Consider the following 9,766-nt stretch of genomic DNA (forward strand, 5'->3'; position numbering starts at 1 on the left):
GTAACATACATTGTTCCATGCTTGCATGGGCCAGACAGAATTAATTGATAAAGATTTTCTATGGCTACAGTCCTTCTTGTCTTCAGCCCTCACCTGTCCCCAAGCAAGATAGTATTTCCTATGACCAGCAATCGCTTCCTTAGAGGACTGGACCAGATACAATGTGCTTCTTTTCTACCATCATACAATGTCACAGAACGGTACACAAGCATACACATGCACACACCTACATATATATATATATAAACATATGTACACACATACAACAGAGTTCTTTCAGTTTCTGTCTCCCAAATTCATTCACAATGTTTTGGTCGACATGGAACTGATATTGGAAGACACTTGCCCAAGGTGCCGTACAGTGGGACAAAACTCAAGACCCACATGATTGGGAAGCAAGTTTCTTAACCACACTGCCACACTTGTACCAATGTTAGTTGTTTTCTTAATACATTCTGCGAACTGTTTAGATGAAAAGAAAACATAAGATTGACATCTAGCACATTCAGAGAGGATTTGATAAATTTGGTTTGATGAGATGGAAAATGTAGATGGTTAACGTGTTCTACTCCCCCTCCTACTACTACTACTACTACTGCTACTGCTACTACTACTGCTACTACTACTACTACTACTACTACATGTAAGAAGTTCAAACTACAACAAAAGCACTAGTTGAATAAAGGTATCATGTTCAGTCCACAGTTAAGTAGTAAATGTTAGGAAAAGCATATGGTTGTAAAAACAATTTGTGTGCAAATAGCAAAATTGATAGAAGCATCTGATCTATTTATGACAAATTGGATACATGGTAAGAAATATATGCATTCTTGATAGTTGCAGCTAGCTGTGACATAAAGATAATAGTCCAATTTCATACAGTGTCACCAATTTCTCCTTTGTCATAAATAGATAATGTAGGGTGGCAGAGCTCAAGGTTCTAACATGTAGGCTCATTGTATTACTGATATAATTATATCCCAAAACACCTGCGTAACATACTATTGTTTGTGTGTGCATTTTTTTTTTTTTTCAATGCTAGCAAAGGTTAGACAACAGATGTGTTACTGAGGCATTGTTTTTATACTTAGATGCCTTCTCTGCCACACAAACTCTTACCTATTTTTCAAGTAAAGAGTCTCTTATTCCATACAGCATTGAAGACACAAATTGACAGCAACAGCACTGCTCCTAGGCTATGTCTTTTGCAGATTCAAGTGCAAACACAAACACACACGTACACATAGAGCTTCTTTCAGTTTCCATCTACTAAAGCTATACTCAAGGCTTTTGGCTGGGCCAGGGTTATATTAGGTGATGCCCATGGTTTTGTGTAGTGGGACTGAGCCCCAAAGCATGCAGTTTGGAAACAAACTTCTTAATCAATCATATCTGTGCCTATAGTGTGTGTGTGTGTGTGTGTGTGTATACAACTGTTTGTTTTGGTACCACACTGTTTCTAATACCACTGTGCATGACTGATTATGTTGGAGTGGCACTTCATCAGGCTAATATCAAGTCCTACATTGTGTCATACAGGTGTGTCTTGTGTATTTGTGTGTTGTGTATAAGTTGGTATAAAGGTAGTAGACTGGCTGTTGAACGATTTAACCATAGGACTAAATGCTTTTGCAGTATTTTGTTCTTGCTTTTTTCATTCTAAGTTTAACCTGTTAGCATTTAAAAATCGCCATATCCAGCCAAAATATCCAACTAGTTTTATGTTTAAACCCACCAGAGCTGGCCTCTCTTCCTTACAAAGCCATTCTAAAACTAAACAATCACATCACTGAAATCTTGAAGCCATGAAACATTGTGTGATTAATTCAAAACAATGTGAATATATAAGCATTGCATTTGACAGAGTAGTCTGAATGCTAAGGGGTTAAATAGTACTGTCAACTTTATCTTTCATCATTCTGGGGTTGTTATAATGAAGTACCCAGTCAAGTACCAGGGTCAATTTAATCAACTAAAACCTCTTTCACTAAATTTGAGATCTTCTGCCTATATTAAAAATGATTAATTTGCAATCTTTCCACAGACATGGAAGCAACCAAAGCTAATATTTAATGAAATGTGCTATGTAATAAATATTATGCTTGTGGTATATACGAAAGTAGTTTTCTTTAATATTTCTATCCCTAAATTAATCATCATCATCATTATCATCATCGTTTAATGTCCACTTTCCATGCTAGCATGGGTTGGACGATTTGACTGAGGACTGGTGAAACCAGATGGCTACACCAGGTTCCAATCTGATCTGGCATAGTTTCTACAGCTGGATGCCCTTCCTAACGCCAACCACTCCGAAAGTGTAATGGGTGCTTTTACGTGCCACCGGCACGAAGGCCAGTCAGGCGGTACTGGCAACGGCCACGCTCAAAATGGTATATTTTATGTGCCACGCGCACAAGAGCCAGTCCAGGGGCACTGGCAACGATCTTGCTCGAAAGTCCTTACACATAATGTTTATTCATATTTCATACACAAATGGAATATCCAGTGGCATTCAACCTATCTAATACCCTTACCTACAAATGATTATCATCATGCCAACACAAATATCTAAGTACTGGGGTGCATAAGATAATAAATTATTTGTGTCTAAAAGTATCAAAAGATTTTATAGATGAATTGTGTAGGAATAATATAAATCTTTTTAGTCAATTCAGTCATTTGACTGCAGTCATGCCAGGCCACCAACTTATATAAAATGCAGAGATTACATAAAGTAAACATTTTAATAAATATAAAATACTCTTTTATTTTATCAAATGTAATTATTCAAAGTAGAAAGTTTCGCCACAAAATCTCTTTTTGTTTAATATTGGATCAAAAGTAATTAATTTTAAAACCTCTTTCATTTTAATGTATTCAATTAAATGTGCTGGATTTATAGAAATAGCTTAGCACCATCAGGTGATTTCAAAATAACTTTTTATTTCTTTTCTCTTATCAAGTCTGTTTATTTTTATAAAGAAATAAGGATAGGTCCAAGTTAAATTGTAATTGAAATCATGTTCATGCTACAACTAACCACAAAAAGACTTAATTAAATTACAAAAGATATTTAAATGTTTGCTGTTATCAAACATGTTTATTGCAACAAGCATCGTACAATCATTAGTCTAGCAGTAAAATGTCGTTCATTGTCTGATTAACATTCGACTGTAATCGTCTCAGTTCATTTCTGGGGCTCACATTTGGAAAATACTTGGGGAGATTTGAATATTTCACGGAACAAACAAAGCACCCTGTTGTTAACTGAATGCTAAATATTACCTGCAACGTATCAATGACTAATTCAGCGCGAGGGAATAAAAACCAAAAATGAGACTAAATGAGACTATTAAGCATGCTGTGTACCAGGGGTTTTCAAACTGTGGTCCGCAAGGACAAGACAGGGGGTCCGTGGACAGCAAATACTTTTTATGGGCAATTTGATTTTATATACGTTTTTTAATCGAAATCTTTTAATTGACAATAAACCTATTTGTTAAATACTGTTAAATAAATAAATGTAAAAAATATATGTTATTTTAAGCAAATATTTATGTATAAATTTCATAAGCATTTATAAGGGGGTCCCTAAGGTAAAGCCTGAAATATAAAGGGGTCTGCAAGTCAAAAAGTTTGGAAACCCCTGCTGTATACAATAACTAGTACAGCATCTGTCAATTATTATACAGTGTATAAATCTACCAACTGGATCCAATGACAACATCTATGCAAGAACAGAGTGGATGGTCAAATGAAGACAAACGATATCATAAGATATCCTACACAGCCAGCCTGTTTAAAAAACACCTGTGTTAGTACCACAGAAAAGCTTCTGTGCCAGTGCCACTTGTAAAAGCCTTTATGCCAGTGCCTTGTAAAAAAAACCCTCAGTATACTCTGTGAAGTGGTTGGCATTAGGAAAGGCATTCAACCATAGAAACCATGCCAAAATAGACAACTGGAATGTGGGCAGCTCTCCAGCTGGCCAGTTCCTGTCAGACTGTCCAGCCCATGCCAGCATGGGAAGTTTGCTGCTTCCAAGAAAATAATTTACTACTGCTGTGTTATAGTTTGTTCGAGAAACACAGCAAGAACAATAACTAGAAACAGAAAGATATGACGATAATGTTCATGATTTTAGTACTCTACCTGTATCTCCTGAATCAATATTGTTACTGCTGCTACTTCCACTTGAAGTGTGTCTCTGCCGGGTCTTTCTCGATACTGATACAACTTTGGTACTTTTAGCACATCTCTGAAATGGGCTTTGTCTTCCTGGCCTGGTGTTGAGAAGCTAGAAATAAAACACAAGAAGATTTCATAATTAAATTCAAAAATAGACCAACAAGCATTTAGGAAGTCACAAAGCAGCTTTAAATATGACACCATAGATGAGAATATTTTTTTTCCTAAGAATTTGGAATAATTTTCCCTTTTAGTTAACATCTGCAGATAGAAAAATGATTATCACGCGTTTGAGAAATAAATTTATTTCTGTTCTTACAATACATCTCAACGCTTCGAAAAAAGAACAAACTTTGTTTGTTTACTTTCATCATAAAGTTGAATTTAACATTAGCGTCTTATGAAGCTAAATTTAGAAGTTCTAAAATTGCAGAAGAATTTGTTGCTGGGCAGTTTAGTTCAATGGTAAAACACTTGATGCGTAATCACAGAGATGTGAGTTTGAGTCTCATGGCTGGCCAGTAACATATTTTTCTGCAATGTATGGATAATTTATCCTGTTCATGCTATTTTATTAGCATTATCACGCGTTTGAGAAATAAATTTATTTCTGTTCTTACAATACATCTCAACGCTTCTAAAAAAAAAGAACAAACTTTGTTTGTTTACTTTCATCATAAAGTACAAATCATATAATTTAAAATGAATTTTTTTTTTAAAATTAATTCGTTGTTTAAATCAGAAATTGTACCATAGAAATATATTAGCATCTGTTGTAATTTCTTGTACATTACTTAACTAAAGTTGGGAATGTTTGAGAAATCAATATCTTGATATCAAGAAATATAAACTAAATTCAACCAAAAATTTTAAGGAATATATAATTGAAAAGTGGAAATGTTTCCTTGATGATTGCTTTATTTTCTTGGCAGAGATCAAAAGATGAATTACATACACTCTATACCATTCTAAGTAACCTGCACCCACCCCTTAGATTCACAACAGAAAATAGCGAAAAAGAACTACTGTTTCTGGACATCCTTGTAACATTATGCAATACCAAAATTACAAGAGACATATTTTTCAAAAAGACAGATACATGCCAATAATTAAATTTTTCCTCATATCATCTATCAAATGAAACATCCCATACTGAATGGCAAGACAAATATGCACAATAGTAAGCAAATAAGCTTAGATGAACTAAGAAGTTTTCTAAAACAACAAAAATATCCTTTAAGACCAATAAGCAACGTCAAAATAAAGCAATGAAACTGGATATATCTCGACTTATGACATCTACGCAAAAAATAGAAGAGAATGTAATTCCATTTGTCAATATCCATGATCCATAAGTGTCAAATATATTCACCTTCTTTAAAGCATGCCTCTCAATACTTTCACAAAAGGACAAAGATGAAAGAGTTAATCCTCAAAAAAACCAACCATTTATAGCCTAAGAACCTCAAGAAACATCTCATCAGGACAACATTTACTACGAAAGATAATTCGAAATTTTCGCTAAAAACCCATGAATGGCTCACTGGAAGGAGTTGATAGCTTTTGTTATCTTGAAGACATAATTAGCAGGAGATGTGGTTGTTCTGATAGTTTAGTAAGTAGAAAAGTTAACAACATGCTGGAAAAAGTTCAAGGAAGATTGTGTGATGCTTGTGTTAGAACTGCAATGCAGCATGGTAGTATGGTTTGGTGCTTAAATTCAGAGGACTTTGAGAAGACTAGAAAGAAATGAAGCAAGCATGCTCCATTGGATGAGCAGTAAATGTGCAGGAACAACATAGTACAAATATGCCGAGAGAAAAACTAGGCACCAAAGCAATGAAATGTAATGAGCAAGAAAGAAGACCGCACTGGTCTGTACATGTAATGTGTATGGATGAGGACAGCTGTATAAAGAAGTGCCAATCACAATATGTAGATGAGAGTTTGAAGAGGAGGAAGAACTAGGACTACATGGCATGAAGTGGTGACAGCTGATCTCAAGACACACACACACACTCACATGCATATATACACATGAGCAATCATACATTGAGATAAAATTACTATCGATTTTCCTAACTAATTTTGGCTGCTCAGAAGAATGTTTATCTGCTAGTTTATCACATATGCTTCTCTGTGTATAAAGGAAATTCTTCCCTTTAGAATGCTTGTGCTTCTACACAAGCAGTCTTAAGCATAATGACATAACTCCTTGTCTTCATATCAGATAGTAGCAGTAAACGAGTGTCACCATCATACAAGTGGTGCTTCCTGTTTTCAATCTTCTATGTATACATGCCTGGCCCTGGAAAAATATTGACTTACTTAAAAAGAGGTGAGAGTTGGCAACATGAAAAGCATCTGGACATAGAAATTTACCTCAGTGAACCCATATGGACTTGAAAAAGTGGACGGTGAAATTATGATGATTTATATATATATATATATATACACACTAAGCTAGGTTATGTGACTAAAATATTGAATTAAAGAAATGATACTCATTAATGTAAAGCATCTCAAAGATCAAAGACGTCAGGACAACCGCAACTTGAACATATCACTTGATTTATATGTGTACTTCATACAATAAGAGATTTATGTGAAATAGAGCCTAAAATTGCCAATGTACACCTTGTAATCATAATGAAAAACTTTTCAAAATGCAGAACAAATCGGTGAATGGTCTGACACTAAAATAAGTATAAGTACTCTACAATGAAAGACAAGGACCATCTTGGTCCACGTTAAATTGAATAACATTAATTTTGCATTAATTTCAAACAACATCTTATGTATTTATTGGTTAAACAAAACTTTTCAAAAGCCAACTACAACTTCCAAGTTAGAAGGAACAACAGTTACAAACATTTGGCCTCTTTGAAGGTACTCTACAAACAGACATTCAATTTGAAATCATACCAGTAGTGGTCTGGGACTGATCACAGTCCCAGACCACTACTGGTATGATGTTCTTGGAACTGATGTATTAAACTTTGATAACCCATGATATCAACTCTATTATGCTTGACAATGAAGACACTGATATGATTAAATTCTCTAAGGCTGGGCATATTAGACAAAATTCCATCTGGTGTTAAGAAATGGGCGTACACAAACTAGAGATTTGTGTTTTTGTGGTGACTAAAAGGCAGGTTTTATCAGATTTGTTTGGACTCTTATCTCATCACTAATACAGAATCCACCTTTCACTCATTAGCTAGGGTGGAGTGTTTATTGCATCTATTTTTACGAAATTCCATCTCAGACGTGTGTACCACCAAATTCAAACAAATGATAATTCCGAAGATATTACTACTATTAACATGCCTGTTTGTCTGTTAATATGGCCATGATATAAAAACAAATCCACAAGTGCCACTTTTCAATTTGCAAAAGAAGATTAAAAAAAAACCGAAAGAAAGAAGTGAAGACGATATAAAAAATAAGATAGTCACTCAGGGTGATAAATGTTTGAGTGCAACTACCAAACAGGAATTGAACCTGAAGATGAAGATCATATTAGATCACCTGAAAGATGCCATCATGACTATTAATTCAGAAAAACGTATCTTTAACCCTTTAACATTCAGACTACCCTGTCAAATGTAATGCTTATTTATTCATATTGTTTTGAATTAATTATGCATTATCTCGTAGCTTTGAGATTTTGATGAATGTGATTGTTTATTTTTAGAATGACATTATAAGGTAGATGGCAGAGGTCAGATATGGCCAGTTCGAACATAAAACAGGTAGGATATTTTGGTTGGATATGGCCAGTTTGAATACTAAAGTGTTAATGATAAATAACAAGCTGACACTTTAGAGAAATTCCATTTCAAATGAAGTTTGTTTCTCCAGATGAACATTTGGTTGAGAAAATATTGGATGTTTGTCCCTCAAATGAGAATGAGTTGGAGTGAGGATAGCTGCAATGGTACCTCTCCTGCTTTGAGAAGCCCCTGCTTTGGTGGTAAATGCTGAGTAAACAGGATCAAATCAACAGTTAAGGGATTCCAAGGAGCTAGAGTATGAAGACCTTATATTCCAGAGAAATATGAAGATACAGATGTTACACAGTATTAGAATAAAATTATAAAACTTCTCTCCATACTTTCTTTACACACACACACATGCAGAGAGAGGGAGAGAACAAGTTATGTGATTGGGTGGCCAACTGAGAAGGCGAGAAGGACTACAGTTTGACCAAAGTATCATTTCACTGGAGGCACTCAGTCGCTTACGACGTCGAGGGTTCCAGTTGATCCGATCAACGGAACAGCCTGCTCGTGAAATTAACGTGCAAGTGGCTGAGCACTCCACAGACACGTGTACCCTTAACGTAGTTCTCGGGGGATATTCAGCGTGACACAGTGTGACAAGGCTGACCCTTTGAATTACAGGCACAACAGAAACAGGAAGTAAGAGTGAGAGAAAGTTGTGGTGGAAGAGTACAGCAGGGTTCGCCACCATCCCCTGCCGGAGCCTCGTGGAGCTTTAGATGTTTCCGCTCAATAAACACTCCCAACGCCCAGTCTGGGAATCAAAACTGCAATCCTGTGACCGCGAGTCCGCTGCCCTAACCACTGGGCCATTGTGCCTCCACACCATTTTACTATAAAACAGTTAAAGTGATATTTTTGTTTTTGATATGCATTATCTTTAACTTATGGTTAGTTATGTGTTGTTATTTCTCTGTCATATAAACGCTTCTTGTTGAACTATTTACTGTTACACCTAAATTCTCCTTTTCATGAATTGTTTACCTCATGACAGTAACAAAACAATCGGATAAAACCCACCCCACTTACTGCGATTGCATAGCAGTTTTCTTCCACTCAAGCACGCAGTGAATGATTCTGCACATTCACACAACTTGCTAGTGCAGGTGGACTTTCTTAAAACTGGTCACAGATGATCACTCAACTAGAACGACTATATAACACTATCATCTATTTTTAGCTAGAAGTGATCATAACAATTGAGTAACAAGACTTGATACTTTTTTTTTTTTTAATGCAGTGTGAACATATTAACTGAAGTGTTTATGGTGCAGATGGTAAAGCGTAGATTAGGAGATGCTATAAAAATATCGACTTTGCAATTGTATATTCTGGCTGTAAATACTAACAGGTTCAACTTAATTTTTCATTTGGATTGTATTGAAAAGGTAAACACTGAAATTGTATCAACACTTGGAAGGACTTTCGAGCGAGATCGTTGCCAGTGCCCCTGGGCTGGCTCTTGTGCAGGTGGCACATAAAATACACCATTTTGAGCGTGGCCGTTGCCAGTACCGCCTGACTGGCCTTCGTGCCGGTGGCACGTAAAAGCACCCACTACACTCTCAGAGTGGTTGGCGTTAGGAAGGGCATCCAGCTGTAGAAACTCTACCAAATCAGATTGGAGCCTGGTGTAGCCATCTGGTTTCACCAGTCCTCAGTCAAATTGTCCAACCCATGCTAGCATGGAAAGCGGACGTTAAATGATGATGATGATGAGTTGAAGCAAAGGCAATGTATTTTGAAAGAAATATGGTAACAAAAGGGTTAAAACCTTCCATCAAAAT

The 9,766-nt window shown here is 35.9% G+C and overlaps 1 protein-coding gene across 3 annotated transcripts in view; it reads right to left on the minus strand.

The window, feature by feature from the left end:
- LOC106875029 (lysine-specific demethylase 3A) overlaps positions 1-9,766 on the minus strand; it is a 127,585-nt gene that overhangs the window by 71,063 nt on the left and 46,756 nt on the right. For 2 of the 3 annotated variants that reach the window (XM_052972687.1, XM_052972686.1), the window contains exon 1: positions 4,156-4,296. The gene's annotated coding sequence lies outside the window, so the exon portion shown is untranslated. Of the gene's footprint in view, positions 1-4,155; positions 4,301-9,766 lie in introns of those variants that run through there. The other variant, XM_052972688.1, reaches the window with a different exon arrangement.

The sequence above is a fragment of the Octopus bimaculoides genome, chromosome 14, assembly GCF_001194135.2.
Source record: "Octopus bimaculoides isolate UCB-OBI-ISO-001 chromosome 14, ASM119413v2, whole genome shotgun sequence".
Taxonomy (NCBI): domain Eukaryota; kingdom Metazoa; phylum Mollusca; class Cephalopoda; order Octopoda; family Octopodidae; genus Octopus; species Octopus bimaculoides.